The following is a 23764-nucleotide window of genomic DNA, read 5'->3' as shown; positions in this document are numbered from 1 at the left end:
GAGGCAGACTGATAGGCTGCAAAGATGTTCTGAAACTGGTCAGTGTTGGTCCACATGCGTGAAGAAGAGATGCCAGCTCTACATGGTGGATGGAGGGGGAAGGGGTTAAAGATGCAGAGATGTAGGAAGGGGCTGCAGTGAAGGTGGTGGGTGAGCTCAGTGTTCCCCAGGAGGCCCGGAGGATACTCAGTTTACAAAGCACGGGCATCACCAAGCTCAGAGTTGGGGCTGCCCCTGTAGGCTGGGGAGGATGAGAGCCATGCCATTACAGAAGGGGCTCCCTGGTGGCACTGGAAGTGATATGATGAGGAAAGGAGAGGCCAGGTACCTGCATGTGGCAGGCAAGTTAATGCTGGCTGTGGGGAGGACACCTCAGCAGATCCCTACGTGGCTTCTTCATGTGGTTGCTGATTCCTCCAGAGTGAGTCTCAAAGAGAGGACATAGTGACACCAGGCAAGGCGTGCATTTTAGTGAGGAGATGTGATGGGGGACACATGGCCATGGGGTCTCTGTCCCACTGTGAGCCCAGTTTCCGGAAGCTGCAGGCCTGAGTGAGGAATGGAGTGGCCAGGTGAAGGTTCAGGCGAGCCGGAGCCTGGAGACGGCACCTGTGACTCTGGGGCGCCATCCTCTAGGAGGCATGTACACCCCAAATCCATGGCCAGTGCACGGGGCCCCCAGTGGGTAGAATATGTGAGATGGAAACAGGAGGGCCTCATGTATCATCAGTCCCAGCGACCTACTTGGGAACTGGACTCTCACATGCATGACTCTGGACTTGGCATCCAAAGGTTTGGCATCCAAAGGAGGGATGTATCCACCAGGTGACCACCTACTGGTGGCCCTGGTCCCTTTGCACTGCTTGTGCCAAGAGACCAGCAGATGAGGGAGGGGAAGGGCCAGCAGTCTAGCGGGGATCACTGATGGAGACCACAGGAAGAGGTAGGTCAGGCGGGCTGAACACAGGGAGGCAGGGAAGGCTCAGATGGTAACAGATGTGTGCGTCTCTGGCCGTCTTTTCCTGATGGGGAAGGTGAACGGACAGGTGAGTGCTGTGACTCGGGAAGGCATGCTAATCAAGGGTCAGGCCCCTCGGGAATGAGGCTCTGGGTATCCCCCACCAGGTCAGCCATCATTTCCAGCCCAGATGCTCACTGGAGGTGAGAGGCATGGATGGGTGGTAGATGGGTAGGTGGGGGTATGAGTATCAGATACAACCCTGAGCGAGCTACAACAAGAACAGCTAATGCACAGGCCTGGAGGAAAGGACAAGAACGGACACGTGTGTGACACGTGCAGTCAGGTGGGGCTGGAGCAGCGGGGCTGGCCTGCCTCTCCCTCTCGAAGGGCTCTCAGGGCTTCTCTACATCTCCTTCCCTCGTGGCCTGGTTTGGGCTTCCTCACAGCATGGCAGCCCCGCCTCCACACGTGAGTCCCCTGGGGACCAAGGCAACGTCTGCCTTGCCACTTCTGACAGCCTCCAAGTCACACAGGGCATCTTATCCACATTCTGTTGGTTACTAGTGAGTCACACGCCCACCAGCTACAAAGGGAGAAGAAACTAGACTCTGTTCTCAACAGGAGGAAAGTCAAGGTCAAATCATGTCAGATGTGGGCCAAGGAAGGGAGATGGGACAGAGAGGATGAAGACTTGCTTGGAGACCGTATTCTCCAGTTGTATTTGATGAATGGGTGGACAAGGTGGCCAGAAGGGAGAATGAGTCTCAGCTCTGGTCATGATAGAAAATGCCAATAAGATATTTGGATCTCAGGCAGAGGAGCCCACCCTGTGGATCCCCTGCTCCTCGGTCAAGGGGCACAGAGAGAATGCCAGGCAACACTCAGCTGCACCACGTGACCAGCCTTCCCCCAGGGAAGAGACCCTGAGGTTGTTATCTCTTGTGCATCCTGTCACTGATCCCCGGCTCCTCTATGGCCATCCCATTTTACAGATGAGGGGCTGAGGCCCAGAGAGATTAGGCATCTCGTCAAGGTCACTATTGATTACCCAGATCCTATTTAGAAAGTTTCAGGTAGTCTTGCTCCTCTACTAGCTATGTGATCTTGGGTAAGTCAGGTACTATTTGTGAAAGCCGTTTTCCTCCTTAAAATGGAGATTACACTCCTTATGGAGAAGGGAATGGCAACCCACTCCAGTACTCTTGCCTGGGGAATCCCATGGACAGAGGAGCCTGGCGGGCTACAGTCCAGGGGTAGCAAAGAGTCGGACACGACTGAGTGACTAAGACCATACTGTACACTGCAATCCTTACTGCAAGGCCCCAGTTGGGGGTTCCATGTGACAGAGAGTTTATCAAGGCAGGCTTCCAGGTGGTGGCACTCCCCGGATGGAGTGTTGAGTTTTGTAGGGCAGCTTCTGAGTCAATCAGCCAGTCAGAGGGCTGCAAGTAGAGATGGGCAGGGAAGCCCAGCAGGAAAAGCTTGGAGAGGCACAAAGGAGGGGCATGGGCATTGGAGTGAGGAGTAGCATTCCTGGCAGGAGTGAAGTCTGGCAGGCTTCCCTGGGGAGGTGGCATTCAGTATTTGGCCTGAAAGTGGACAGAGATTGCCAGGAAACTGCCGATGGGAGTGAACGTCAGAAGGGCAGTGTCTCCAGCCTGCACTGCTCAGGTGACGGCATCTATGTGGGCGTCTCTCCTGTTTTTCTTCCTCCCTCCTCTCCTGAGGGGTGGTAGCCCAATCAGCTCCAAAGAAGCCAGGCCCTATAGGCAGAGTGAAGTCCTCCAGCCCCTGCCTGCAGGCCAGTGTGATGGAGTCACTCAGCTGGCTGCCCGTGCTCATGCCCAGTGCTGAGGCCCCAGGAGGCCCTGGTCCCATCACAAATCACTGTCTTCGTGGTGCCCCACCACCTCGTGGACATGGGTCCCCCACACCTCCAGGTGGGTGTCCTCCGTGATCCTTGCTCACCTCTTGGAGCTGCAGTTCCTTTTTTTCCCCGCACTGGAATCCAGTGTGGGTTTGTGTCCTGGGTCTGCACCACAGGGAGGGGCAGCCTGGGCTCTGGTTCTGCCTCCGTTATGGACGGTCTGTGTGGCAGAGCTTGTGCTGGTCGCTTCCTGTCTCTGTAGTTTATTTTCCCCACATGTACTGGGGAAAATTACAGGCAGCAGAGATCAGATGAAGTGTGCACAGGCCTGAGGAAGGACATGGTCACAGGCTCAGTCTGGGGACCTGCTCTGCGCCCTGAGGTTCACTTCTATAGGGAGCAGGGGCCTCAGGGCCTTTGCACTGGCTGTTCCCTTTGCCCCAGAGTCTTTCCTCCCAGATGCCTGAGGGGTTCAGTCCCTCTCTATCTCCTGGTTGTTCCTGAAAAGGGCTTTCATGGTGAGGCCTTCCTGGCACCCTTGCGTACTCTCCTGTATGTGCTGTGCTCAGTCACTTCACTCGGGTCTGACTCTTTGTGATCCTGTGGACTATAGCCTGCCAGGCTCCTCTGTCCATGGGATTCTCCAGGCAAGAATACTGGAGTGGGTTGCCATTTCCTTCTCCAATGCATGAAAGTGAAAAGTGAAAGTGAAGTCGCTCAGTCGGCTCGACTCTTAGTGACCCCATAGACTGGAGCCTACCAGGCTCCTCTGTCCATGGGAATTTCCAGGCAAGAGTACTGGAGTAGGGTGCCATTGCCTCCCCTGTATATATTCCCCCTACTCCCTTCCTTATATTTTTCTTACCAGCTTGTAAATCTCTGGTTTCCAAACTAGAACATCAGCTGCCTCGGTAGGGGCTTCATCCACTGTGTCTACGAACATATTCTCAACCCGTCTGATGGATGGAGTAGAGGCTCCATGAGTGTTTGTTGAGTGAATGAATGAATGATGCCAGGAAGGAGAGAGGGGAAAGACTCTGATTTCTTTAGGTGACTTTAAATTGTTAGACATACCTCCTTGAGCTTTCTTATGGAAGAAGGAAGGAAATAAATAAACACACCACCCCACTCTGTGATGATGGATATAATTCCTTACATGAGATGTTAACAAGTGAGGAGCTCATTTTAAACAGAGGGGCAGCAAGAGCCTTGAGGCTGAGTCTGGTCCTGGGCCCACTGGGTAGCCTCTGTGGGGGCCACCGACCTGTGTGTGGAGCTGCTGACCTGTCACCCCCAGTTTACAGAAGGGGAAACTGAGGCCCAGAGAAGGTTGGTGCTGCTCAAGGTCACCAGAAATAGCCCCCATTCCTGCTGACTCCCTGCCCAGTGCTCTCTGCATTCCTTTACCAGCATCTCCAGGCTGCACAGTGAGCCAGGCTGACCTAGATGGGAAGCAGGCGTGGCTCCATCCTGGGGGTTCCCTGCCTGGGGCGAGGCAGGTAGATCCACAGGGACGACCCGGGGGTCCGCTCCTCTCAGCTCCATCTCTCAGCACCCACACCCCTCATTCCAGCCCAAGGAAGCCCTTCTGAGTCCCTGGACCTCTCCCCTGGGGCCCCTGGGTTTGACTGGTCTGTCCCCCCATGGCAGCCCTGGGGCCACCCAGCATGTCCTTCTGGGAGGCTGTCCCCGACCCCGGGCCTGGCCGGCACGTCCCTCTGTCACAGTGCCATGATCTGTTTCCACATGTGTCTCCCCAGGAGAGCACCTTCCTTCCCATCACGGAGTGTCTGCCCATGTCCTTCCCCCAGCGCACTGTGTATCGTGCCTCTGGCACAGAGTGGGCACAGAGGCTCCCTTGCTGGAACAGCAGTGAGAGCAGAGGGCAGGGCCCTGGGCAGATGGTGTGAGTGCCAGGGACCCCCTGACACTGTGGGTCCCTGGATTTTACTCCTTGGCCTCCGGGATTCCCGATGGAGCTGGTGTGATGGTGTCCCCACTCCCCTTCCCCCTGGTCTAGGGCAGCACGCAGGCTTATGTCACCACAGTCTACACCTCGGTGGTGGAGGACCTGACCCGTAATAAGCAGCACAGGTTCATCATTGTGGACCAGGAGTTCTTCCGGCTGTGGTGGGATGGCGTCGCGTCAGCCAAGCAGAAAGTCCAGGTAACGCTGCCCTCCAGGGTGGTCCTCACCGGGGAGCTGAGAGAGGAGTGGCCTGGGGGTCCCAGTGATGACCCTCCAGGAAGCTCCTGGGACAGTGCTCTCTGTGGCCGGGGCTGTGCTGTGTAAACCAGGAGGCCCTAAGCTCTCTGGGGCTGCTCTCAGAGTTTAGATGAGAGTTGTGGTCAGCCCCATGCCCCGGAGATAGGTTTGTGTTTAATCCCGCCTTTCTGGCTACTCATTGCAGCTGTGGCAACCCCGCTGGCACTCAGCTGGCGTGAATGGGGTCACCTCTGATGCTGGGCACTCCAGGGGGGCCTGTGTCCACACTCTCTTCCTTCATTTACACATCTGTGTGGCCCCCCTGGGGACGGGAGCTGGTGACCCAGCCAGGGGGTGCCACAGTCCCTGTGGTTTCAAGGCTGGAGGCAGATTGGCTTCACTCATCACAGGGAGTGAGAGGCCCCACTCCATGGAGGGCAGCCTGGGACCAGGGCCTGCTCCCCCACCTCCCTGGGTGATCACAGGTGGCCAGTGGCCTCTGTCAGCCGCATCTACAGTGGGAGCGATCTCCCTCCTCAGAGAGGCTCTACTTGGAGTAACCACATGATGGAAGCACCTGGGATGCCTCTCTGGAGCTTGGCCCCTCCAGGCTTCCCTTTCCCTCAGAACAGTCCCCAGTGGTGAGTCTCAGAGGCCCAGAGACCTGCTCAAGGTAGCAAAGCTCAGATGGTGAAGCAGGGTGTCCACAAGGTCCCCCCAGAGAGGATGTGAACCTGCAACCCTAGAGCTGAGAGGACCAGCCTCCCGTTTGATGGGCTCTGTGGCATTCCGGGTGCTGGCCTATGACTTTCTATACATTATTTCATTGACTCCTCCCAACAGCCTCACTACAGAGAAGGTTCAGGTTCAGAGAGGGCAGGTAACTGGCTCGTGGTCACACAGCTTATACCAGACAGGTGGGATTCTGGGTCAGATATCCTGACTCGAAGCATAACTCTCCAAGGTCTTCAGTAGAAAATTCCCATTTCTTTACATGGATGCCCCCAAACATCTGTCTCCTCCCCTAGAGAGAGGTGTGGCCTGGCTAAGGTAATTCAGTGGGACAGCCCACAAAGAGAGAGTTTTTCTCTGCTTTGTTCTGGCGGAATCCTCATTACCTGGGCGATGCCCAGAATGTAGTAGGTGTTTTTTGAAACAGTACTTGTAGGTGTCATTCAGTATATTTTCAGTGAATGAGCTTCAAATACTGTACCTTCAGAAATCAAACCAAAACTACAGTCTGTCAAGTGGATGGCACCTTACTGCCATAGCCTTTGCCCTTACATGTCCAGGGACATCCCCAGGGGTCAGCTCCGCTCAGCTTCATCTCCCATCTTCCGTCCTCCCTTTCTTTCATATATACTAAAATTTGTCATCCAATCATGTGACAAACCCAATTTGAAGGACAGTCTACAAAATAACTAGCCTGTAATCTTTGAAATTATTAATCACATGGAAGAAAAAGAAAGGCTCGTGAAGTGTTATGAATTAAAGGATAATGAAGAGAAATGACATTAAAACCAATTCGTGATCCTAGATTGAATCTTGCACCAGAGGAAGGACATTAGTGGAACAAGTGGCAAAGTTTGACTAAAGTTCCTTAATTCCATAGTAGCGTTTTTAACATTAAATTTCTTGATTTTGATAAGTATGCAAAAGTTACAATAATCTTGTTCTTGCCAAACCTATACTGAAGTATTCTAAAGGCTAACTTGTGCTTTCAAATGGCTTTGAAGAAACAGAGTATGTGTAAGGATATGGGAGCGTATTCAAGGAAACACGCAAAAATAATGACGAGATAATCTGGGGGAAGTACTTATGGGAGTGCCTGATACAATTCTAGCAAGTATTCTTTAAGTTTGAAATTATTCCAAAAGCAAAATTTCAAGATATATACTTATATATTATATATGTGTTTTATGAAGCTGCCGTCACGGGTCAGGTGCTGGTCTAGGTACTGGACACAGTGCTGACCAGGACAGACGGGTCCTGCTTTTGCAGAATAAATGAAGGTGAGGAGTTTGAAGGAAGGACGATGAGACTCTGTAGGCATGTCCCCAACAAACACAACCAGGCTCAGCTTGGGGGCTGTCACCTGGCTATTTCTCTCTGCCTCCAATGCCAAGGTCCATGAGCTTGTGGCCCAAAGACGCCTGGAGTTTGTCCTTGGAGGCCAGGTCATGCATGATGAGGCCGTGACCCACGTCGATGACCAGATCCTCCAGCTCACGGGTTTGATTACCCCTTCCCAGACCCAGGGTCCCTTGGGTCTCCTGTTAGGCTGCGACTGGGTATCTGAGCCCTGGTCCGGCCTCCAGGCTCACCTCTCAGCAGGAGACTGTGATCCACAAAAACTGTGATTGGCTGATGCCACACCCTTGCCTGCGCCCTTGAGTGCAGGGCTTGAGTGTGGATTTTAGACCAGATGGGCTGGCTAGATCCTGGCTCTCAACCCTCTGAACAGGGGGCAAGTGATGTAACCCCATTAAGTCTCAACTTCCTCCTCTATAAAAAAGTTTGATAATGAGGTACCTCAAAGCATTGTTATTGAGATTGAATTGGGATAATTCAAACAGAGCACATTGAGTGTAGTGTGTGGATCTCCAGTAAATGGTCAGTGAAGGTTAGATCCCATCTCTGTTATCACCCCACCCACCACATACTCCAGCACTGTTCATTCACACCATTACCACCACCATCACCATCTGCATCAGCTCCAACACCCCCACCACCTCCAATAACAGCACATACTCCACCATCACCACCACCATAATTACTAACACCACCATGATCTTGATCATTACATGTACACCATCACCACTATCACCATAATTACTAACACCACCACCTTGATCATTACATCTACCACCACCCTAATTACTAACACCACCACCACCATAATCACTAACACCATCACCACCTCGATCATTACATGTACACCATCACCACCACCACAATTACTACCATCACCACCACCACCATAATTACCAACACCACCACCTCAATCATTCTGTCTACACCATCAGCACTACCACCACCATCAACAACCACCACATCTCCATCAGCAGCAGCAGCAGCTCTGCCACTGTCATCACTGCCTACACCACCTCGAGGACCACCAGCAGCACCACTGGCATCACATCCACCATCAGCTCAAACACCTCAGCCACCTCATACACCTCTACTTCATTGCTACCACCACCATCTCATCAAACACCGCCTGGACAACTACCTAAACCACATCACCTCATGAACACCTCTACTACCACCAGCTTCTGCATCATCTTCACCGCCAACAAAACCTCTACCACCATCATCACCAACTCCACTACCATGATTACAACTGCCACTACAAACAGAAGGGCCACCTCCACCAGCACATCACCTGCCCATTCCAACAGCCTCTGACACCATGACCACCAGTACCACAAAAAACAAACACATCTCCAGTGTCAACTCTACCACCACCACCAAAACCACCACCATTAATGCTAACACCATCATGAGCAGTTCAAAAACTTCATCACCACCTCTACCATCCTCACCACCACCACCGTCATTATCTCTACCATGGCCATTACTACCGCAACCACTGCTTCACCCACCATCACCTCCACCACCATATCACCACCATCCCCTCTATCCCCACTGTGTTCTCCATCCCCTTGCATAGTTTGCACCAAACACCCATTCCAAGCTATGTAACTAATGTTTTTTCACAAGAAATAGCTTCACCCATCCCTAAAGGCAGGGTGACATTACTTTGTCAACAAAGGTCTATCTAGTCAAGGCTATGGTTTTTCCAGTAGTCATGTATGGATGTGAGAGTTGGACTATAAAGAAAGCTGAGTGCAGAAAAATTGATGCTTTTGAACTGTGGTGTTAGAGAAGACTCTTGAGAGTCCCTTGGACTGCAAGGAGATCCATCAGTCCATCCTAAAGGAAATCAGTCTTGGGTGTTCATTGGAAGGACTAATGTTGAAGCAGAAACTCCAATATTTTGGCCACCTGATGCAAAGAGCTGACTCATTTGAAAAGACCCTGATGTTGGGAAAGATTGAGGGAAGGCAGAGAAGGGGATGACAGAGGATGAGATGGCTAGATGGCATCACTGACTCAATGGACATGAGGAGTTGGTGATGGACAGGGAGGCCTGGTGTGCTGTGGTTCATGGGGTCGCAAAGAGTCGGACACGACTGAGAGACTGAACTGAAAGGCAGGGTACTAAGGGAGCATCACTGTTCTAAGTTTCATTTTGTGGAACAGGCACGAAGGCTGAGGCCAATGGAAGGTCAAAGGGGCAGTGGATGAGCCAGCATTGATTACAGCTCTAGCCCATTGTCACCCCCCTAAGTGTGATCCCAGTTACACCAAGTGTCGAACATCAAGATGGCATTGGATTTTTTCTGAGAATTTTCTTTACACCGTCTCTCCTTTCACCCCTTTAATCTGTGGTTCCTTCCTTCTGAGTTTCTATGGACTTATTTCTAGGTGTAAATAGGAACATGATGGGAATGTTTAAGTTTTGTTAAATAAACTCCTAGTCTGCAAAGTGCAGTCTCAGCCCTCACCTCCTGGCCTCTACCTCATCCTTCTGCCTCCTGCTGCTCTTAAGCTGCTCCCACAACAGGGCCTCCTGTGCTTTCAATCACAAGCTTTCCTGTTGTTTCCACCTGAACAGCTCATCTCAGACTCAGCTGAGGGGTCTCATGGTCCAGGAACCTCCATTAAACTCACAGGACCTTATCATCTCCCCTCTCCACCTGGAAACTACAGGTTGTCTCTGCTAGTGACTGGTGTCTGATCCTTCTCTGGGTCCCCAGAGCTCAGCCCAGAATCTGGTCAGACAAGTGCTGTTGAGCTTGGAAGGAGGGGATAGGTGCTGACCCCCTCCCCTCCTCGGGGGTGACCACGGTGGGGACAGCCCTCACCTCTGGTCTCAGCCCACCATGCCCACTGTCCGGAATGCCCCAGAGATGACCCTAGAGGCCTGGCCTAGACCATGGCAACCAGAATCCCAGCACAATTGTGTTCCCATCACCCTGGGGTAGGAAAGGACATGAACCTCCGGGCAATGGTTCCTCCCCAGGGGATTTCATGAAGCATCATTTCCAAGACCAGCCAAGCTCCCCGGAGGATGGACATTGATTTCCTCTCACAATAAACTTCATGTTCTAAGTACAAGACGTACACTTAGTCCCTTCAGTCCTTGAGGCAGTCCTGGAGATGGGGAGTCTTACAAGACTCCACCCGTAGGGGTAAAGGTTGAGGCTCAAATCCTACTAAAACTTACCCAAGTCACGCTGCCACCAGGTAAGAACCATGGATCTGACCCGAGCCTGGCCCAGTCAGTGAGGGGCTTGTTAGCTCAGCCCCTCTCCCTGGAGGCTGGACCAAGTGCTTTTCCATCTCTTTTCTCTGATGGCCTCAGAACAGCCTGGCTCAATATCACTACAGTTCAGTTCAGTCGCTTAGTCGTGTCCAACTCTTCGCGAACCCATGGACTGCAGCACACCAGGCCTCCCTGTCCATCACCAACTCCGGGAGCTTGCTAAACCCATGTCCATCAAATCGGTGATGCTGATGTGGCTCGATGTAGTAGCTTGTAAGTCAGAATTCAGTAAGTTAGTGGTCGGATGGTTCTGAGATGGAGTCCTCTGTATTAGTGTCTACAGCAGCAAGACCCTGCTTGGCCTGGTAGATGGCACTCCAGTCCTAGAGAAGGGCAGGGGGACTTGAGGGAGTTAGGGGGTGAGGGACCACCCTTCAGTCACTGAGGAGGCTGATCTCTTTGCAGAAGGACATGGGTTTCTCTATGAAACTTTTGGGATCCAGCCGCAGTTCTCCTGGCAGGTGTACTCATTTGGCGCATCCACCACAACTCCCACCCTGTTTGCCCTGGCAGGCTTCAGTGGCCACATCATCTCCCGCATAGACTATGACCTGAAGGTGACCATGCAGCAGAAACAGGTGAGCAGCAAGCCACATCCACTGCTCCCAACTCGCCTCTGCTTCTTCCCCCTCTATTCCTTCCGGCATCTCAGAGCCCCTGCTATTCTCCCGAGCATTTGGGATGCTGGCGGCTACACAGGCCATGGGATGTCCCAGGCCCATCTTTGCCCTGCTGTGCCCTCCAGCATGAGTGGTTCTCTCCTCCCGCAGGTCTAGCTCCTGGCTGAGCTGAAGGCCCAGCTCGGATGCCTGTGGCTCTGAGTCCCCTTCCCCCTTCAGCTGGGCTGGCGCTGCCTTCTTCTTTGAGTCTCCAAAGGGACTGGCACAGACCTGCACTCAGTAAACCATGCTCGATGCAGAGAGGAGGCAGTGGGGGGTTCAGGATACCTGGGACATAATAACTCTTCTGATGGGTGGGCAGCGAGCATGAGTGAATGTAACACTCAACAACCACCCAGACACTGCCTTTGTCATCTACGAAGTGCCAGTCCTGGTGGGAGCCACTGCCCTCTGGGTTTCCTTTAAAACAACAGCCCTGTGATATAGTTTCTGTATTTCCCAGGGCTGTCTGAAGAAAGTATCAAAAACTGGGAACTTCCAACAACAGAAATGTGTTGTTAACAGGCCTGGAGGTCAGAAGGCTGAGGTCAACCCTGGACAGGGCATTGCATCTTCTGAGAGTATTCGGATGGGTTGGCTCTGGGCCTCTCTCTACTTCTGGTGGCCTCAGGCATCCTTAGCCTACAGACTGCTGACTTCTCCCTATGTTTGCCCATCATCCTCCTTTGCTCATGTTTGGGTCCAGCTCCTCCTTTTATGAGGACTCTAGTCACATGGGATCAGGGTCTATCTACCCTTGTTACTCAGTTACAAGGTATAGAGAACCAACATTTGAGGCACTGGGGTTAAGATTTAAGCATATATTTTCTAGGACGCTATTCACACAGTTACAGATAGGAGTCATATAATTTAGTCCATTTCATAAATGGGAAAATTAGGCCAAAATGTAAGGATTCGGTGCAGGATCACTCAGGTAATAAAGATTTGGAGAGCAGTGGTAGCATGGCCAGCAGGAGTTATCAAAGAGGATTTGGGCTCTCAGTGGGCAAGAGAAATAAACTTTATAATGACCCCACTGAGTGCTGCAGTTAGCACTGCACACACTTCCCATAGCAGCTCGATTCTCTTGCAGGTAAGTCTATGAGCTGGGTGTGATTGCCAGAGATTCATGTTCAGAGACCAAATCACAGAGGAGTTGGTGAACTGTGTATAAATCGGAGATAGTACTCACAGAAGCAAGATTTTATCCTTGCTTTGTAGCTCTGAGCTCTTTCTAGGCATCTGACCTTGAAAAATGAACTGCACCCTCAGTGAGAGGTGATGAGCCCTCCGAGTCTAGGAGCATTCAAGCAGAGTTAGTGAGAAAATGGCTGACAGGTTCTGACAGCATGTCTGGCCCTGAGGAGGGGTGGGATGAACGTGCAGGCAGGCACCTTCTGAAGGGCAAATTCCTCCACCCTCTGTGGCTTTGGGAGGTCAGGAGGAATCTTGAGGAGGAGGCAGCAGAGGGAGACGTTGGCCGTGGGCCACTGAGAGGAGGGGGTGCAGGCAGCCATGAGACTCAGGCGGGCTCTGGGGAGGGGAGCCGGGCATCCTGTTGCCCCTGGGCCCTCACTGTTCCCTCTGGGTTTGCAGGAGATGCAGTTCGTGTGGAGAGGATCCAAGTCCCTGATGGCGCAGCAGGAAACATTCACGCATGACCTGGATGAGAACGGCTACTGCTTGTGAGCTCTTGCCTAGGGCCAGACCCTGTTCCCAGCCCTCTCCCTGAAGCACATCAGCCCCAACTCTCACGGCCAGCCCGAGGGGACTCACCGAGCACCCATCTTACAGAAAGAACAACTGAGGTCTAGATATCCAGCCAAGGTCCTGTGGTAGCAGCCATGTGGCAGTAACACTGGGCTCAGGAAGCTACTCCAAGACCTCCAAGTCATGGGAACAGCCCTCCTGTGGGCTGTCTGGTTGGAAGACCTGGGTTCAGTCACCTTCTGTCCCTTTGAGCCTGTGAGGCCACAGACAGGAGTGAGCCCCTCTTTGAAGAGGGGAGATTGTCAGCAGGATGAAGGGGCAGCTGGGAATAGAGGGTGGGTAGGGGCTCACTACCAGGTTATTGATGTCAGGGCGCATTCTGTGCCTGGCATTGTTTCTTGGTGCTTTCCGTCAACTATTGTCATTTAATTATAACAATCTTTAGTATACCTTCTGTCAGTTCAGTGGCCCAGTCGTCTCCAACTCTTTGTAACCCCACGAATCGCAGCACACCAGGCCTCCCTGTCCATCACCAACTCCCAGAGTTCACTCAGACTCACGTCCATTGAGTCAGTGATGCCATCCAGCCATCTCATCCTCTGTCGTCCCCTTCTCCTCCTGCCCCCAATCCCTCCCAGCATCAGGGTCTTTTCCAGTGAGTCAACTCTTCGCATCAGGTGGCCAAAGTATTGGAGTTTCAGCTTCAGCATCAGTCCTTCCAATGAACACCCAGGACTTATCTCTTTTAGGATGGACTGGTTGGATCTCCTTGCAGTCCAAGGGACTCTTAAGAGTCTTCCCCAACACCACAGTTCAAAAGCATCAATTCTTTGGTGCTCAGCTTTCTTCACAGTCCAACTCTCACATCCATACATGACCACTGGAAAAACCATAGCCTTGACTAGACAGATCTTTGTTGAAAAAGTAATATCTCTGCTTTTCAATATGCTATCTAGGTTGGTCATAACTTTCCTTTCAAGGAGTAAGCGTCTTTTAATTTCATGGCTGCAATCACCATCTGCAGTGATTTTGGAGCCCAAAAAAGTGAAGTCAAGCCACTGTTTCCCCAGCTATTTGCCATGAAGTGATAGGACCAGATGCCATGATCTTAGTTTTCTGGATGTTGGGCTTTAAGCCAACTTTTTCACTCTCCTCTTTCACTTTCATCAAGAGGCTTTTTAGTTCCTCTTCACTTTCTGCCATAAAAGTGGTGTCATCTGCATATCTGAGGTTATTGATATTTCTCCTGGCAATCTTGATTCCAGCTTGTGCTTCTTCCAGCCCAGCATTTCTCATGATGTACTCTGCATAGAAGTTAAATAAGCAGGGTGACAATATACAGCCTTGATGTACTCCTTTCCCAATTTGGAACCAGTCTGTTGTTCCATGTCCAGTTCTAACTGTTGCTTCCTGACCTGCATACAGATTTCTCAAGAGGCAGGTCAGGTGGTCTGGTATTCCCATCTTTTTCAGAATTTTCCACAGTTTATCGTGATCCACACAGTCAAAGGCTTTGGCATAGTCAATAAAGCAGAAATAGATGTTTTTCTGGAACTCTCTTGCTTTTTCCATGATCCAGCAGATGTTGGCAATTTAATCTCTGGTTCCTCTGCCTTTTCTAAAACCAGCTTGAACATCTGGAAGTTCATGGTTCACATATTGCTGAAGCCTGGCTTGGAGAATTTTGAGCATTACTTTACTAGCGTGTGAGATGAGTGCAATTGTGCGGTAGTTTGAGCATTCTTTGGCATTGCCCTTCTTTGGGATTGGAATGAAAACTGACTTTTTCCAGTCCTGTGGCCACTGCTGAGTTTTCCATATTTGCTGGCATATTGAGTGCAGCACTTTCACAGCATCATCTTTCAGGATTTGGAATAGCTCAACTGGAATTCCATCACCTCCACTAGCTTTGTTCGTAGTGATGCTTTCTAAGGCCCACTTGACTTCACATTCCAGGAAGTCTGGCTCTAGGTCAGTGATCACATCATCGTGATTATTTGTATCGTGAAGATCTTTTTTGTACAGTTCTTCTGTGTATTCTTGCCACCTCTTCTTAATATCTTCTGCTTCTGTTAGGTCCATACCTTTATTGTGCCCATCTTTGCATGAAATGTCCCCTTGGTATCTCTAATTTTCTTGAAGAGATCTCTAGTCTTTCCCATTCTGTTGTTTTCCTCTATTTCTTTTCATTTATCGCTGAGGAAGGCTTTCTTATCTCTTCTTGCTATTCTTTGGAACTCTGCATTCAGATGCTTACATCTTTCCTTTTCTCCTTTGCTTTTCACTTCTCTTCTTTTCACAGCTATTTATAAGGCCTCCTCAGACAGCCATTTTGCTTTTTTGCATTTCTTTTCCATGGGGATGGTCTTGATCCCTGTCTCCTGTACGATGTCACGAACCTCAGTCCATAGTTCATCAGGCACTCTGTCTATCAGATCTAGTCCCTTAAATCTATTTGTCACTTCCACTGTATAATCATAAGGGATTTGATTTAGGTCATACCTGAATGGTCTAGTAGTTTTCTCCACTTTCTTCAATTTAAGTCAATTTTTCTTCAATTCAATTCAATTTTAGTATACCTTAGTGATTAGCAAACTGAGATTCACAGAGATTCAGAGTGGTCATTCCTGGAGCCTGGTTGAGATGTCACCTCTATGCTTCCTGGCATGAATGGCAAAGACCCTTGCTGTGGGCTATCCAGACCCCAGAAGTTCACTTTTGGTGGGTCCCAAACCACATTAGTGCCTGTGGATTCCAGCATGCTGGCCTGTCTTTATACAGAATATTGAGATTCTGCTCATCAAGAAGTTTTTCAGAGTCATTTTTACTTTAAAAATATTGTTAAAATACCATAATTTAGGTATCAAGATTTTTATACCCCCGAAGTCTGGTGCCCACGGTGCCTGTGTTCCTTGCTTACCCTTGGCCCCAGCCTCTTTGCGTCCTTGGGAGTGGATCTGATGAGCATGGAGCTGACATAAGGAAGGAGGAATCAAGACGGTCCTCACTTAATCCGTATGGTGGAAGTGGGGCCCAGAGGTTGTGTGCTTCACTTGGCAGCAGAAGGAATACAGGAGCTGTAAGGAGATGTGCTTGAGGTCCCCCACAGGGCTGAAATGTGGCCCCTCTGTCCACAAAGCTCTCATCTGCCCACCACTGACCTGCCTGTCAGACTGATGGATGATGGAGGCCATCAGAGGGGTCTGCTGGCCCAGATGCACTCTGGCCTCATAGAGCACTTCCAGTCCACCTGGACCCCAGGCTGCCTTCCTTTCCAGGGTGCAGCCCCCTAACACTCTTCCCTGTCTCTCAGCGAAGGGTTTTTCTTCCAAGATCAATGCATGGATGAGATGTTCACCCCCAGTGACATGCCTGTCAGTAAGGACAACATTCAGATGTATACCAAGAAACTGTTGAACAACACATGGGAACAGTTCATCTGGTTCCAGATAGGACATGTTCTCTGGCCGTGGGTAAGGGGGCACATCCCAGGCCCTGATTCCTCAACTACACCCAGAGATTGCCATGATGGGTCTGGCCTCTGTACCTGCTACTACCCTTTACCTGTTTGCAGCTCTAACCAGGCTGGTCTTCATCCAGTCAGTTTTACTGCCTTGGGAGTTCAGAATGTGGTATTTGCCAAAGGAAAATAGAAACACCTGCCTAAAGTAACTTGGGTCCGGGTCACAAAAGTTTATAAAAATCTACCTCTAACCTCCTACTGGAGAAGGCAATGGCACCCCACTCCAGTACTCTTGCCTGGAAAATCCCATGGATGGAGGAGCCTGGTGGGCTGCAATCCATGGGGTTGCTAAGAGTCGGGCACGACTGAGCAACTTCACTTTCACTTTTCCCTTTCACGCATTGGAAAAGGAAACAGCAACCCACTCCACTGTTCTTGCCTGGAAAATCCCAGGGACGGGGGAGCCTGGTGGGCTGCCATCTCTGGGGTCCCACAGAGTCGGACACGACTGAAGCGACTCAGCAGCAGCAGCAGCAACCTCCTACTTCTTACTTGTTATGATGACTGTCAAAGTGGGGTGCTGGAGGATTTATAAATCTAGGCTTGCTTCATCAACATATTATTACTCTGGCATTTCTTTCTGGAGATGGTTCTGAACACACTCGGAGGCCCCGTAAGATCCAGTCATGACCTTTCCCCTCTGATCAAAGACCTTCACCCTGGGGCCGCTTCAGCCCCGTCCAGGGATCTGCCCACCTGTGTCGGGGAAGTTAAGCTGTTTATTGTGCTATACACTCTCATGAGTTTTTGTGGTGAGCTCATCACAGAATTCATGAGAGAGAAAAGATAAGAATAGATTTTATGAAATATCTCTTTAGCCAGCCTGAGAGCAATAAATTCTGAAGGTTTCATCCCTCTGGCCACTCACGGGACTAATTTCGCCTGGACTCACCTGTCAAAACCTAAAGAGAACTTTCTTTGATCTTACCTTGTTGTGCCCACTAGAGTCTTCCCAGGTGGCTCAGTGGTAAAGAATGTGCCTCCCAACACCATGAGACTTAGGAGATGTGAATTCGATCCCTGGGTCAGGAAGAGCCCCTGGAGGAGGAAATGGCAGTCCACTCCTGTCTTCTTGCCTGGAAAATCCCATAAACAGAGGATCCTGGTGGGCTGCAGTCCAAGGAGTAGCAAAAGAGTCGGACACGACCAATTGACTGAGCACGCACACACCCACGAGAGTAAGATAATCTCCTCTGCAAGATTTCTGTGAGCCAGGAATTGCAGATTTTAATAAAGATGCATTCAGAGGCGGCTGGACATTCGAGTCCAACATTTGAGATACACATGAAATGCCTCTGAACAACTTTATCCATTACATGATTTCATCTCAGTCAAAGGAAGACTTTCACTCCTGTGAGCCTTGCCTCTTACATATATTCTCACTATAATTCTATTATATGTACTTTCCCCAAAGCCAAATTTCAAGAAGGAAAACACAGAATACTGTGACTGTTGGGGGGGTACTTTTTTTTAGAACTGTAGCTCTCTCCTTCTTTATTGTGTATGACATTATATTAGCCGCATGAATACAACATAATGACCCCATAAACAAATATATGAATATATATGCATATATTAATATTTGCATATATGAATATATTGCAAAACGATCACCACAATAGATCTAGTTAATATCTGTCACCACAGAGAGTTACAAAAATTTTTTTTGTGATGTGAGCTTTTAAGATCTACTCTTTTAGCAACTTTCAAATACATGATAGAGTATCATTAGCCACAGTTACCATGATGTACTCTGCATCTCCAAGACTTCTGTATTTTGTCGAAGGAAATTTATACCTTTTGACTTCCATCAGTCATTTAAGCAACCACCAATCTGTTCTCTCCAGGCATAAGCTTATTTTTATATTACGTCCATTAAAAAAATTCACCTGTGAGATCATATGGCATTCATGTTTCCCTATCTGACTTCACTTAGCATAATGACTTCGAGTCCCATCCATGTTGCTGCAAATGGCAAGATTTCCTGTTTTTTATTGATGATGTTATTGGTGAATAACTATATATATTTATATATATATACACATTTATAAATATTTATATAACATTTTTTTTATCTGTTCATCCACTGATGGATGCATAGGCTGACTCCATATATTGTTTTAAATAATGCAACAATGAACCTGGGGGTGCAGACGTCTTTTCAAGTTAATGTTTTTGTTTTCTTTGGATAAACACACAGAAGTGGGATTGCTGGATCATATGTGGCTCTATCTTTAATTTCTTGAGGAATCTCCATATTGTTTTCTATAGTTGCTATAACAATTTTCATTCAAACTAACTGTGCATGAAAGTTTTCTTTTCTCCTCATCTTGAGCAACACTTCTGGTTTCTTGTCTCTTGGACAACAATCATTCTAATAGATTTGAGGTGGTACCTCTCTGTGATTTTGATATATTCAGTATCTTTTCCTGTGTCTGTTGGCATCTCTATATGTTCCTTGGACAAATGTCTGTTCAGGTCCTTTGCCCATTTTTTACCTAAATTGCTTGTATTTTACTATTCAGTTGTATGTATTATTTACATATTTTCAATATCAACCTTTTTCATATTTATGATTTGCAAGTATTTTTTCCCATTTAGTAGGTTGTCTTATTTTGTTGAAGATACTTTGCTGTGCAGAAGCTTTTGTTTGATGTAGTCCAAATTGTTTATTATTCCTTGGGTTGCTTTAGCATTTGGTGTCAAATCCAAAAATACAATTAAAATAGATGATAAGGAGTTTATTGCTTATGTTTTCTTTTACTTTATAGTTTCAGGTCTTATCATCAAGTCTTCAACTAATTTGAGTTAATATGTGAGTACAGTGTCAGATGGTAGTCCAAATTCATTCCTTGAATGAGGATATCCAGTTTTCTAACACTATTTATTGTAGAAAATGTCCTTTTCCTATTTTATGTTATTGGCTCCTTTGATGTAAAATAATTACCTTATATGTGTGGCTTATTTCTGAGCTTTCTATCCTCCCCCATTGATCTATGTATCTCTTTTTATGTCAATATTGGTCTATTTTGATTAGTATAGCCTTGTAGCATATGAAGCTCTCCACCTGGGTGCCTTTTCCCAATAAAGTCTCTTGCTTTGTCAGCACATGTGTCTCCTCAGACAATTCCTTTCTGAGTGTTTCTTTGGAAGAAATGATGCTAAAGCTGAAACTCCAGTACTTTGGCCACCTCATGCGAAGAGTTGACTCATTGGAAAAGACTCTGATGCTGGGAGGGATTGAGGGCAGGAGGAGAAGGGGACGACAGAGGATGAGATGGCTGGATGGCATCACTGACTCGATGGACGTGAGTCTGGGTGAACTCCGGGAGTTGGTGATGGACAGGGAGGCCTGGCGTGCTGTGATTCATGGGATCGCAAAGAGTCGGACATGATTGAGCGACTGAACTGAACTGAACTGTAGCATATGATGAAATCAGAGTCATGATGCTTCCTGTACAGTTCTTCTTCCTCAAGGGTGATTTGACTACTCAGGGTCTTCTGTGGTTCCAAAAATTTTAGGATTGGTTGTTCTATTTCTAGGGAAAATGTCATTGGAATTGTAATAGGCTTTGCATTGAATCTGTAGATAGATTTGGGAAATGTGGACATTTCATCAATTCTTTCACTCATGAGCACAGAATATTTTCCCATTTATTTGTGTCTTCTTCAATTTCTATAATCACTGCCTTACAGGTTTCAGTGTGCGGGTCTGCCCCCTACTTGGTTAAAAGTATTCTTAGGTATTTCACCTTTTTGATACAACTATCACTGGATTGTTTCCTTCATTTCTCTTTATGACAGTTTGTTGTAAGTATAGAGAAATGCTCATCAACATATGATTGTGTATATTGACTTTTTATCTTACAACTATAGTGAATTTATTAATTCTAACAATTTATATCTCTAGGGATTTTTATATATAACATCATTACAGCTGCCAGTAGTGACAGTTTTTAGTTGCTTTTATTCTAATTCCTGTGCCTTCTCTTTTCTTTCCTAATTGCTGCAGCTATGATTTGTAACACCATAATAAAGGTGGTACATGCGATCATCTGTGTCTTTTCTGATCTTACACGAAAAGCTTTCAGTTTTTCATCACTGAATGTGTTGCCAGGGGTCGGTTTGTCATACATGATCTTCATCAGGTTGAGGTATATTCCCTCCATACCCACTATGATGAGATTTTTGGTCATAAATGAATGCTGAATTCTGTCACATGCTTTTTCTGCATTAAGATGATCATATGATTTTTATCTGCATTTTCTTAATGGGGTGTTGCACACTAATTTATTTGTGGCTGTTGAAACACCCTTGCATTCCTGGAATAAATCCTGCTTGATCATGGTGTAATACTGTTTTCATGTATTGTAAAACTTGTTTTGTGAATATATTGTTGAGCATTTTTATATCTATATTCACCAGGGACATTGGGCTATAATCTTCTTTTCTTGAGGCTTCCTTGTCTGGTTTGATGTAAGGGTAATGTTGATCTTAAAAAATCATACTTATTTAAAGTGTTCTATCCTCTTCTAATTTTTGGAAGAGACTAAAAAAGATTGGTATTAATTCCTCTTCAGTATTTGGTAGAAATCTCCTTGAAATCTGATCTTTTATTTCTTGGGAGGCATTTGAAAACTAGTTTAATTTCGTCACTAGTATTCTATCTGTTCACACTTCCTGTGTGTGTGTATTAGTCACTCCGTAGTGTCCAACTCTATGTGACCCTATGGACTGTAGCCCGCCAGGCTCCTCTGCCCATAGAATTCTCCAGGCAAGAATACTGGAGAGAAGAAGATATGAAAGTTTGTGGTTGCAGAGAGAGGATTGAGAAGGTTGGAGAAACGGGGAAATGTGGTGAAAAGGTATAATCCTGGAGCTAGAGGATAAACAAGCATGGGGGATGTAATATAAAAAAGGAGAGAGAAAGAGAGAGGGGCACAGAGAAACATCCAGAGCACAGGGCTTGGGAGCTGGTTTGGGAGCTTGTGGCCCACCAGGGAGAATGGGAGAGAGTTGAAGAGGAACTCACCCTGTTTAGTTTGGGCTCTGCTTCCAGAAGTGCAGGGTGTTGTTTCTGGCCCACAGGGCTTCAATGCTTCAGTGCAATTTGCCAACATGGACCGTCTGATGAACTACATCAACAGCCTCACACCCAAGACCGGTGTCTTCTTGGAGTACGCCACACTGACTACTTCCAAGCCATACACTCTACACATATATCATGGCATATCCGAAACCACCACAACTTTCTGCCCTATTCCTCAGGTGTGTGGCTCTGGAGACTGAGGAGGTGATTTGGTGCCAGGTAGGTACGAGATTCCCCCAACTCCGTGTCTGTTCAGCCCTGTGCTGGGAACCTACTAGAGGCACTAGGGCAGAGATGGTCCCTGCCCCACCTACCTGACTCATAGAGACACACAGCCTGCTTCCCACCACATCGAGCCATTCACCATTGTCCACACACAGCGGGTTCCTGCCTCTATGCCTTTAACTACAGTGCTGCCTGAAGGAGTGCCCTATTGGCACCTTCTCTTCCTGCTAATCCTAATTGTCTTGCAGCATCACCTCCTCCAGGAAGCCTTTCCTGACTTTAAAGCTAGATCACTTGGCCCTTCCTTGCCCCAGGGCCCCAGTTTTCTTCTATTACCACCCAGTCATTATGGGGGACCTTGTCTCCCTCCAGCCTGTGTCCCAGAGGCCAGGACTGTTCTGGCTGCAGGCAGCACAGTCTAAGTCATTTCAAGGTTGTGGGGTGAGCCTTCTGCCTGGGTACATGCATGACATGGCACTGTCCCATGTCAGTAAAACAGGGGGAACATTAATCTTGCTTAGTCCATCACGTGTCAAAACAAAGTGGAACAATAAGAGGTTTTAGCCTGATAAGTTGTCCAGAAGAAGCGCTCAGCAGATGTAGCTTCTGGCATCTACTCTGTCTTTTTTTGTTGGGTCAAAACCTAGACGTGATCCAGGCAGTGCCTGCTGAGGAAGCCAGTTCAGGGCCTTAGGTGCCCCAAAGGAAGCCCAACATTAACACCCCTCCCAGGACGAGCCACACTCACACCACTTGCTGACCCACCACCCCCCTGCTGACCCAGCTCCTCTGTCTGTAATTCAGGCAGGAATTATCATCACACTGAGCTGGGGAGGCAGAAATACCCTCCACACCCCGGTTCAGGACCTGCTCAGGGCATCAGTGGGGAATGGGGCTGTCCAAATTGTTGAACCATCTAATACCTTCACTACATAAAATATGAGAGCCCTTGAAGGATCCTTGTTGTCTTGCTCCCCATTTGCCCAGAAGGAGAAGCCGAGGTCTGGGGAATGAGAGAGGAAAGGACTCAGGTCAGTTTTAGCCAGGACATCCCAGGGACAAATCAGGTCCTGGCTCCAGCCAGCTTTGCCCAGCCCCAGGTCCATGCGGGGATCACTCAGCTGGAGAGGTCCTTGTGAAAGGCAGAGAGGAGATGTGAGGCAATCCACACAGGACAGGCTAGGTAAGCTCACAAGGGCATCCTCTAGCTGAACATTCACCATGGGGCCAGGGTCCCTGGAGCTAGGTCTGTCCCGGGCCTGTCCCCTGCCCGCCCTCACCATTCGGCAACACAGTGCCTCAGGAGGGCTGGCCCCACATGGTGACTTGGATGCTCACCTGGGTTTAGATCACAGCTCCTCGCCTCACGGGCTGAGTTGCTTTCGGTAAGTGACGTCACCCCTCTAAGCCTCCACTTTGTTATCAGTGAAGTGGGTTCCAGGAGGCCTGGAGGGACACCCACTTGGCAGTTCAACTGTAAATACTTCTCTTCTCATTTCCTTCCCTTGCAAAGAGACACCAGGATGGGCCCCCACTAACAGGGTTGGTTCTGGTCTGGGTGCTGCCCTGACTCCCACAGACCTGGGTTGGTCATGCCTCTCGAGCCTTGGCCTCTTATCTGAGTGGTGAGAAGGGGAAACTGCTTAGCTCTCAGGACACTTCCTGGGAACCTCAGATTAGGGGAGGACTGGCTTCTGGCATGGCTTCCCTGGTAGCTCAGCTGGTAAAGAATTCACACACAGCAACGTGTGACTTGAACACACACACACACACACCTGCGATGCAGGAGACCCTGGTTCGATTCCTGGGTTGGGCAGATCCCCTGGAGAAAGGATAGGCTACCCACTCCAGTATTCCTGGGCTTCCCTGGTGGCTCAGACAGTAAAGAATGAGCCTGTAGTGCAGGAGACCTGGGTTGGATCCCTGGGTTGGGAAGATCCCCTGGAGAAGGAAAGGCTACATTCTGGCCTGGAGAATTCCATGGACATAGGAGCCTGGACGGCTGGTGTAGATGGGAGGAGCTACATGGAAGTGGGCGGGGCTCCACCCCAGGTGGAAGTGGATGCTCTATGTGGGTCTGGTTACACTTGAGGTGGGAGGGGATACAAGGATGTAGGAGGGGTTATGTTGAG

At 48.8% G+C, this 23764-nt stretch overlaps 1 pseudogene; it reads left to right on the top strand.

Annotated features, from left to right (window-relative positions):
* The first annotated feature begins 2771 nt into the window (after positions 1 to 2771).
* Positions 2772 to 23764, top strand: part of LOC113894654 — a 39656-nt pseudogene continuing 18663 nt past the window's right edge.

Source organism: Bos indicus x Bos taurus, chromosome 6, assembly GCF_003369695.1.
Source record: "Bos indicus x Bos taurus breed Angus x Brahman F1 hybrid chromosome 6, Bos_hybrid_MaternalHap_v2.0, whole genome shotgun sequence".
Lineage (NCBI taxonomy): Eukaryota > Metazoa > Chordata > Mammalia > Artiodactyla > Bovidae > Bos > Bos indicus x Bos taurus.
Note: the sequence above shows the minus strand (reverse complement) of the source record. Positions and strands in the feature narration are given on the sequence as shown.